Source organism: Carettochelys insculpta, chromosome 1, assembly GCF_033958435.1.
Source record: "Carettochelys insculpta isolate YL-2023 chromosome 1, ASM3395843v1, whole genome shotgun sequence".
Taxonomy (NCBI): domain Eukaryota; kingdom Metazoa; phylum Chordata; order Testudines; family Carettochelyidae; genus Carettochelys; species Carettochelys insculpta.
Window position 1 is genome coordinate 183,129,865 of NC_134137.1, and position 10,516 is coordinate 183,140,380.

The window sequence follows — 10,516 nt, forward strand, 5'->3', positions numbered from 1 at the left end:
GCACCTAAAATACAGGACTGTCCCGGCCAAAACTGGGGAAGGGAGGGCAGCAGCTTGTGCACTTAGTCGTCAGATTGCCCTCAATTATTCCATAATAGTCATTGTTCTCAATGACGTGGTACAGGCGTAACTGAGCAAAGACCATGGCCCAGGATTGGTAATACTATTACTAAATCTATTGGTGGGAGCCAGAACTGAATGTAGGTCATTCTTTTAGAAGAGAAGTGGCTCTGTCCTAATGAGAAAGAATAAAACACATTTTAAAAATAAGTGGATATGTCTGAATATAAGCAGTTGTGGATCTGATGAGTAAAAAAGGTTCAATTTGTATATAGTATTATTTCAAACAGTAATTACCGATTTGGGGCCACATTTATATCCTGCAGTCACCACTTGCATATGAATAAAGATGCATGCTCATATGCTGTTTGGGTGCACTCCTGAATAATTACAATGTGCAGGCATTAGCTTTTGCACCTGCAAACCCCAATATTTGTATAAATTAGATATCAATGGCTAGAGGAAGGTAGGACGGTCTTTCCATTTAAAGCCTAATCTAGGATTTAGAGGACCTGGATTTAATGCCCTATTCTGCCATAGCTTGGCTTTGGACAAGTCTCTTTATGTCCCTGGGCATCACTCATCCATCCGCACAATGGGGTATTAGCACTTTCCTGTTTCATAAGGATGATGTGAAGTGGGAAGATGGGGACATATTACATAGATTGGATTCAATGGACTTTGTAGTTTTACAGTAATTGGAGCTGGTAACCTCTTCAGATTTTCCATCTAAGCCAATGAACATCATTCTGCTGAGTTTACAGCAGGGAGACATCATGAATACAATGAATAAGACTGCATAAATTACTAAAGGAATTATTAATGCATAGCAATTAGTTCTGCAAGTGTTCCTTATGGTCATTTTTATCATTAGCTATTTTTAAGGTAGGATGACAGCTATGTTAGAACACTGATTATTTGAAGCTCCTTTGTTCAGTAGAGTGTGTGTTTTTGTTTTGATTTTTGGTTTTCGCCTACCCAAAACAATTCCAAGAGAGATGGAGGTTTATCATTTTAAACGACACCATTCCTAAACACACTGGCTTTTTGGCCCTCTGTGCTTTATATAGTGAGTCTGTTCTGGTAGGGCTGTAGATCTGAAGAAAAGGGTCTGTCCCATGAAAACTCATCATCTAATAAATTATTGTGTTAGTCTTTAAAGTGCTACATGACTGCTTTTTTTTTGATAGAATACAGACTAACATGGTTCTCTCTCTCTCACTAGAGCCGCGTCTACACGTGCACGCTACTTCGAAGTAGCGGCGCCAACTTCGAAATAGCGCCCGTCATGGCTACACGTGTCGGGCGCTATTTTGAAGTTAACTTCGACGTTAGGCGGCGAGACGTCGAAGTCACTAACCCCATGAGGGGATAGGAATAGCGCCCTACTTCGACGTTCAACGTTGAAGTAGGGAACGTGTAGACGATCCGCGTCCCACAACATCGAAATAGCGGGGTCCTCCATGGCGGCCATCAGCTGAGGGGTTGAGAGATGCTCTCTCTCCAGCCCCTGCGGGGCTCTATGGTCACCGTGTGCAGCAGCCCTTAGCCCAGGGCTTCTGGCTGCTGCTGCTGCAGCTGGGGATCCATGCTGCATGCACAGGGTCTGCAACTAGTTGTTGGCTCTGTGGATCTTGTGCTGTTTAGTGCAAGTGTGTCTGGGAGGGGCCCTTTAAGGGAGTGGCTTGCTGTTGAGTCCGCCCTGTGACCCTGTCTGCAGCTGTTCCTAGCACCCTTATTTCGATGTGTGCTACTTTGGAGTGTAGACGTTCCCTCGCAGCGCCTATTTCGATGTGGTGCTGTCCAACGTCGATATTCAATGTCGACGTTGCCAGCCCTGGAGGACGTGTAGATGCAAGCTATTTCGATGTAGCATGCACATGTAGACGTAGCCTAGGAAACACATTGTCTCCTTTTTAGTATAGACAGTAATTCTGAGGTGAGGAAGAAGAAAACTTTTCTATAGCACATGAAATAACTTGGGATAGACTGTGTCTGGAGGTGCAGAAGTACAGGTGGAATATTTCACTCCTGGTCCATCTGGACTCCAATTACATAGTAAGTAGTTTGTGTGGGGTGTGAAATGCAGCGGCAGCACCTGTCATAGATACCTTGTCATTTGCAGAGTTAGGCAGAATGACGTTAAGAGCACTCTATGGAGCAGTGTTCGGAAATGCACGAGACTTTTTGTAGCGTGTGTTTATAGGACTAGTCAGAGCACAAGGAAGGGTAATTTATGGCTAAAACTGACCATCAGCCCTGTTAACATTCCTCTGAATTTTGCAGTCAGTGTTCTGAATACAGAGAGTTTGACTTAGTCTTGTCACTTCTAACTTAGAGACTGAAACCTAATGAAACACTCACATCTTTTTTCCCTTGGTTTTGTTTTCTTTTAAATTCCTGTGATAGATTGCTGTGAGGGAAAAAGAGTTCTATTCCACACTCAAGTGTCAGATCAATCATACAATTAAGATTCAGCTTACTGTGGTGGGCTGGCAGGCAGTGCAGAGACATGCAGAGTGTATGAGAGAGAGATGATGTGGTAAAAGACACAAGGTCAGTAGTTGATGGAGCTCTTTGAAGCAGAGACAGGAAGGAAAGAGAACAGATGCTTGAGCAGAAAACTGGGGGAGAGAGAGAAATCCTGAAAGAGAGAGAGCTGAGTGCAGTGCTAACAGCAGAGGACAGACCTTACGAAAAATAAAAAAAAGAAAAAAGAGACAAAAAGTTTGGCTGGTAAAGGGCAGGGGGGACATTCAGGAGCCAGCTGATGGGGCAGATGCCTGAGAGCGAAGAGAGAGGGAGAAGAGACTAGAAACAGAGGGAGAGAAAACAAAGATGGGAAGGAAGGAATGAACACTGAATGGAGAGAAAAAAAGGTGGGATTCTTAAAATGTGTGAAGAGTGAGAGACAGAAGGCTATAAAGCAGCATCAAGCCATTCAAACCTTGAGATCCAGCCAAAAAAAAATCGATGAAATATGATGGTGGGGAGAGGGAAAAAAGGAATGTCCAGAGATGTAAAACTGAATTACGGACCAAGTTCTTTGAGTTCTAAGCTGTCCTGTAAATGCAAACAACTCTGAAATAACATAAGATGCAAATGTTTTTTCAAACTGTCCTTTTGAATACACACAGTTGCATTTTACATGACAGATAGGGTAGCTTCTTATGTCTCTTGGGGGTAGTACAAGGGCAGTAGTTCCTAGTAAGAAATCCCATTAGAATGTCGCTGTTTTCTGTGTATGTTAAGAAGTGCTAAAAAGTCAATATTGGGACCCCAGTGTTGTCAAGTTATGACTATAAAACATTGAGCCTGACCAGAGATTTTTGACTTGATCTAAATACCACTGAAGTCACAAGTGCATTTGCTCTTGATGGGAACAGAATTGGGCACATTATGGGTTATACATTAGTACAGGTTGAACCTCTCTAGTCTGGCTCTCTTTTGTCCAGCAGCATCTGTAGTCTGGCGTGATTTTAGTTAGCTGAACCACCAGTTACCACGGGTGTGGCCAGGTTTTCCATGGTCTCATAAAGTTTGTTTACATCCACCAGTGCTGTGTCTCAGTGATCTGTGCTGCTATTCAGCTGTCATTTACCCCTCAATGTCTTCTAAAAGCCCAGTAAGCAGTGGAGGTGTTGGTAATGCTGCTGGACATTATTGACTTCCTGTGGTTTGGTAAATTCTCTCACTGGACTCTGGTCAGGTCCCAAGGGTGTTGGACCAAAGAGTTTCAACCTGTACTGCTAATACGTGTTATTTATTTAGCCCTCATTGCATTTGCCGTAGGTCTTCTGGGTACTTCTTGTAAGTGCATACAAAACACTAAACCAACACAGATTAAAATGATTCTGATTCCTACAGGATTAGGATAGACAAACAATGGAAATCAAAGTATGCCTATATAAGGGCCATTTCTTATGAAATTGTGCTAACTGTGTTAGCATGTAGTTTATGGCAGATCATCATGTTCTTGATCTACAGAGAATTGTTACAGGCTGACCCATGAAATTATTGCCTCCTTAGAATTTTGTCAGCATGCAAATAAGCACAAAAATGGATATTGATAAAAGAAAATATTTCTGGGCTTGCAAATCAGCCAGAATCAGCCAAATTCTTGGTCTTCAGTATGTGCCACTGAGCAGTGTCAGATGCTCACATGTACACAAATTGACATTTACAAGGCACGCTACAAACAGTGCCAAGTTCAAAAATAAATTGGCTCTTTTGATAGGTTCGCCAGAGCCTCTTAACTACACCAGAGCCTCCTAAGATTCATTTATTGTTTGCTACTGAAGGAACTGGAATGCTCCAGGACACAGAATGAAAATACATTCTTTGAGGCACAAAGAAAATTATGAACTTAAGTACAATAAATGTAAAGTTGCAGATTAATGGGGTTACATTTTCAATATGGGGGAGGTGTGTGTGTGCTAGGGTACAGACACTCTATTTTTAATGGGAGCTGCATAAATAACACCATGTGTGTTCTGCTGAAAATCTACTACAGTAAATGCAAATGTCTCCTACAGGAGGACAGAGACAGTAATTGAGTCTCGAAGGGACAGATCCTTTTCCTGGAGCTCTACTTGTGCATGTGTGGACATCTCTGGGCTCCTGTGGCTCTCCTTAAAGCTTCAAGGTTTGGAGCACCAGTTCTTCAGGGGCAAAGAGGCAAAATCCTGATCCTCACTCACCCCTGGGATAGTTTAGATTAATCTCTGCAAGGCAGAAACAGCACTAGTACATATGTGTCTAATACAAGGGACATAGGATCTGCCACACCTGATCAAGTGATCAGACAACCTATTCCAACATTCTGCCTTTGAGACTGGCCGGTATAGTGCACGATAGTTAAAAGAAAATCAACAGAGGTGGAAAAAGTGCCCCAAAAGTTATTTGGGTAAAAGTGCAGCTGCTTTCACTTCCACAGACTTGAGTACAATAAAGATGTGATGTGTGTGCACACACACACATTTGTATGTGTACATTTATGCAAGGAGTATTCCAGAAAGATATTGGTGACTTGTACTTAAGTTCCTTCCCCCCAAGCAGTTGTACTTTACTAAAGTAACTTTTTGGGTACTTTTTCTACCTCTGGAAATCAACATAATTCCAGCAATTCACTTAGATAATTGCAGGGTGGGTGAACATTTGGAACCCTCTGGCAATTTACTCCCTGAACCATATGAAATGATCACCACTATCATAGTGTGTTTGAAAAATGGTGGGAATCATTGCCGGTCAAACATAAGCTTGTCAAGTTGCATAGTTTCAGTCTTCTAGATTGCTTAGCCAGCTAGATGAGGAACAAATGACTTTGTAGTTTTAGACCCCATTAGTATTGTATTTACACCAATACCTTCTGTGTATGTTTTGGTTTATAAGCGTGTCTGATCTAGGTATGTAATAGACCAGAAAACCTGGACATTCTAAAATGAGGCTCAGCCATATAAAGGTGCAATATTTATCAAAAAACTAAAGAAGAAAAGACTGACCTATTTAAATGGCCTAATTTTGGAAATCCTTGAAGAGGATTGGATGAGGATGGGAAAGGAGGAATTAGTTAGGTTTATTTTCCTTCAAGAGGTCTTAATTCTACTTCTGTGTCACATAAACCACAGAACCTCCCAAATCTCTTATAAATTGTCTTCTAACAGCTTCAGGTAGGTGTGCTCACTCTCTAAAATGATGTTGATTACATATGTTCAGTTAAGAATATTTGCCACTGAATAGCATTATACTTATCATATCATATCGTGCTCTACCGTGCACAAAGTAGAGTATCCTGAATTATTATAAGTGGTAAATAAATGGTAAAGATGTGGCAGCATCACCAATATATCAGACAAACATAAAGAAACACTGTGCAAAGAGAAATTAATGAATACTTTCTAGGTTCTATACTTGCTTTTGTTTCTCAGACTTAATTAAGCCTCTTGATTACTTTCAGGTGCTTAATTCTGCAGCAGCCCCTCTGATATAGGGTCCTAAATCAACACACTAGTCCACTCTGTGGACAAAGAAGTAGAATCTCAGCTCTTATAACACTGATGTTTAGGGCATTGTACTGGGACTCTGAAACCTGCTCAGGGGACTTTTAGTCAGCAAGGAGCCCATGCAACTATTTTAGAAGGAGGTGATGCTTATATTGTCCCTTACTGATTTTCAAGCACTGCTGTCCACCAGAGTAGTTAGAGCCTAAATTTATTAAAAATAATAGTTCTGGGTTATTATTCTTGCTTAGGTGATGAAAATAATATTCACTAGAGCAGATTTTTAAGTTTATGGAGCTGACACTTGCAATTTCTTGTCATTATCATACCTGATTATCTTTTTAAATTTAACCTGATCTCTGCTTCAAAATCAATGGCTTTAACTTGTAACTTGAATGACTGCACAGATGTTAAGCAAGAATACAGGCTGGAGACCTTAGGAAACAGTAGTTGATTAATGCTTTATAATTTTATGTTGACAATGATTAATGATAAGCTGATGTGGTTCAGAACCAAGGACGCTCAATGTGAGTTGTGTGCAAGGAGGGCTTGTGTAACTGCAAGTGTGTGTGCCTGCTGTGGTTTTTGGAGCCGTGTGGCCATGAGGTTATTGTTTGTTTTTGATTTCTCCATGGATGTTAGTGTCAATGAAATGTGTTGAACCAACATGCTTGAAGATTGAATCCTCCTGATCTGTGCAGGTAGTGGTATGTATTGCAAAATTGCCTATACTGCCTAACAACAAGAATAGGCCAATTTCCCTGTTTTCAGATGATGTTTGTATTTGGGGGCCTATTATTAAGATGATATTTGGATTTCTAAATCAGGAAGAAGAACCAGATCTGCCTCCCACCCCTCAGAGGAAATCAGCAGCAGATGCTGAGGGAAACCAAAGGGAGCCAATTAAGTTCTCAGTTGAATTAGTTCCTGTCAAGGCCACCATCTGAAATTCCTGTTGCAGAGCTGAGGATGCTGCCCCACACCACCATTCTGGACTCTCATTCAGATTTCAGGGAGTTCTCTCCTCAGGGAGCCCAAATTCAAGAACACTCTAGTGGGATCAGGGAGGGAAAGGGCTGATGGAGTACTTTTTCCCTGTGGAAATTTGGAGATGAGTGGACAGGTCTCTCCAAGCATGGACGAGTGGGGGATGACTTGCATCATGGTAGCCAAGATTTCTGAAATCTTGGATAAGTCCATCTGACCGCATAGATTCCATTGCAGAAAGGGTGACCGCTGCACTCCCTCCTAAAATCACAGTAATCATTTTTGCTGTCAGGAGTTCATTTTAACTCTTTGGCATCTGTAAACTGAAACAATTTGAGAACACTAGATTGAGGGTACATGGAGATACAACTACCTAGGCTCACCAGATCCAGGAAATGGAAAAAAAAAGCAGCCTTCCTGTAGCAAACAAAATAAAACAAAACAAAACAAAAAAACTTAAAAGCTGATGCACTGGGGAAGGTAGAATAACCTCTGTGGTATAGGAGTTCCTGGGGGAGTAGAAGACACAAAATAGCTTTTGACGGCATGCTCATTGCTTGAATTAATTAATTGAATTAATTAATACCTTTTTGAAGTAGCTGTATCCAGGCCAATGAAGATTTGACTATGGGAATCTGTTGAGATCCAGCTGAGTCTTCAGGGCACTTAGAAGAAGATGAAGATGATGCTGTTGCAGGCATCTACAATAACCAAAGAAATCAAGATATATGACTTACTGTTATGTAATGTGTGATCATACTCAAGACTTCTGAAGCCAAATGTACCAGCTCCGCCAGTGATAGAGCAGGAAAACATGTGGCACACAAGTTAAACCTAAGAAAATGAGAAACTCAGCTTCCTGGTAAATGAGTGATTTTATGTAATGGAAAACAGACACCTTCCTCCCCCTTCTCTGTCATGGCTGTCTGAGGCCTTTTGTAATCACAATCTTTGCAAATGGGATAATAAAAGTAGGTTTTTTTCTCTCTCTCTGTGGTCTTGGAGGACCAGACTGGCTTCAGGCCACAGTAGTATTCTATCTCTCTTTTCTTGTCATCGCCTTCATGCAATCTCTCATGAGGATTCATTCTGCCAGGAAAATCTGGGTTATTTCTCTTGATGCTAAAAAAGCATTGGCCGTCGTAAAGTGGGCTCACATACGGCTACAGTTCTGAGGCTATGTAGCTGTGGATACCACTTTTTCTCTGCTTCCATATGATTCTGCAAATGGGGTAGCTGACCTTGGCTAAAACTCTTCAGCTCTTTTACCCTTGCCAGAGTCTACCGACAAGTATGTGTTTTTAGACTTCAGTCCTGCACTGGGCTCTGCTGATGGGGATGGGCACCTGTGCCAAGTCTCCATGTTCTACATTATACATGGTATGGTGGCATAGCTATGGTACTGTACATAATACAAATACTTCCACTGTGGCAGAGGAAGCTTTTCCCTTCACTATAGGAACTCCACCGCACTGACTGATGGTAGGTAGGTCTACGGAAACATTGTTCCCTCCACTGTGTCTATACCAGCCAGGTCCACATTTCAGAGTTAAGTCAGCAAAGCCATGGGGATACAGTAGTCGAGGATGTGAAATGTTCATACTCTGCAACTATGCTAATCTAACCCTTCAGTGTAGTCCTGACCTCGCCACTGAGATCACTTCAACCCCTCATGGAAGCAGAGGCCCTGTGTTAGCAGAGCTGATGCAGGATCTGGAGCGTTTGTCTATTAATTTATGTCCTGATGTTGGATTCCCTAGCCATGTAACTCTGCACAAGTGTCAGCTCTAAAGGCATTCATCTTGGAGAAAAATATGTAATCTCACTCCTGAGAGAGACCTCTTACTCTGTGTAATTTAATCAGCTTTTTCACTCCCCATAACTGAAAAAATATATATTTTAAAGACCATCTTTTACTGGATAAAAGTTCTGGGACATTAACTACCAAGTCTTGCCTGTGCCACTGAAGCTGTTGTCATATAATTCCTTCTCAGATTTCACTAGAGGGCTTTATGCATTTGGGAATAAATATCACACCGCGCGCTTTGGCATAAATGTCAGTCACTGATGAAGAACAGCACAGCTGGACTACCAGGGAACAGCAGATTAGCAGAGCTGGAGGGGGAGGGGCAGATACTGCCATAATTACCTGTCGTGGAACAATTCTGCTCTGTATCACACTCTCGCAATTTTAGCTGAAGTCTGCGGCATGACAGAGGCACTATATCAAGAGTGCACCCTCAGCGATATTTATTGTTAGGCCCTGTGCTTACTCCATCATTTTTCATGAGCACTAAGCTCACTCACATATTAAAAATTAATTCAATGGAAGGAAAATGGGTATCATTTAAATCTTTTCTTTCCATTATTTATAGAGTTTCATTCAGTACAGTTAGGAGTGAAAACATAAAGCCTGAAGTTCTAATTGATGCCTGAGGCAGAAGGCTACATAGGACACTGGGTCAAACAGGAAAGCTAATATCAGAGAGGGACAATATAAGCATTATCCCCTTTTAAAATAGCTGTGTGGGCTCCTTGCTGACTAAAAGTCCCCTGAGCAAGTTTCAGACTCCCCATTGCAATGCCCTAAACATCAGTGTTATAGGAGCTGAGATTCCACATCTTTGCCCACACTGGCTACGTCTACACGTGCAGCCAACATCGAAATAGTCTATTTCGATGAATAACGTCTACACGTCCTCCAGGGCCGGCAACGTCGATGTTCAACTTTGACGTTGCTCAGCCCAACATCGAAATAGGCGCAGCGAGGGAACGTCTACACGTCAAAGTAGCACACATCGAAATAGGGATGCCAGGCACAGCTGCAGACAGGGTCACAGGGCGGACTCAACAGCCAGCCGCTCCCTTAAAGGGCCCCTCCCAGACACAGTTGCACTAAACAACACAAGATACACAGAGCTGACAACTGGTTGCAGACCCTGTGCCTGCAGCATAGATCCCCAGCTGCCGCAGAAGCAGCCAGAACCCCTGGGCTAAGGGCTGCTGCCCATGGTGACCATAGAGCCCCGCAGGGGCTGGAGAGAGAGCATCTCTCAACCCCCCATCTGATGGCCGCCATGGAGGACCCAGCAATTTCGACGTTGCGGGACGCGGATCGTCTACACGGTCCCTACTTCGACGTTGAACGTCGAAGTAGGGCGCTATTCCTATCTCCTCATGAGGTTAGCGACTTCGACGTCTCGCCGCCTAACGTCGAAGTTAACTTCGAAATAGCACCCGACACGTGTAGACGCGACGGGCGCTATTTCGAAGTTGGTGCCGCTACTTCGAAGTAGCGTGCACGTGTAGACGCAGCTACTGTGAACTAGTGTGTTGATTTAGGACCTACTGTCAGAGGGGCTGCTGCAGAATTAAGCACTTGAAATTATTAGATGAAGGCTACTTAGGTACAGATCCTGCACACCTTCTATGTACATGTTGAAGTGTTTGAAGGATCCGCCACTGTATGC

At 42.6% G+C, this 10,516-nt stretch overlaps 1 long non-coding RNA gene across 1 annotated transcript in view; it reads right to left on the bottom strand.

The window, feature by feature from the left end:
* LOC142006944 (uncharacterized) overlaps window positions 1-7,858 on the bottom strand; it is a 42,717-nt gene extending 34,859 nt beyond the window's left edge. The window contains exons 1-2 of the long non-coding RNA XR_012643857.1: window positions 7,832-7,858; window positions 7,633-7,747 (exon numbers count right to left, since the gene is read on the bottom strand). This is a non-coding gene — a long non-coding RNA (uncharacterized LOC142006944). The remainder of the gene's footprint in view (window positions 1-7,632; window positions 7,748-7,831) is intronic.
* Between the last annotated feature and the right edge of the window lie 2,658 nt (window positions 7,859-10,516).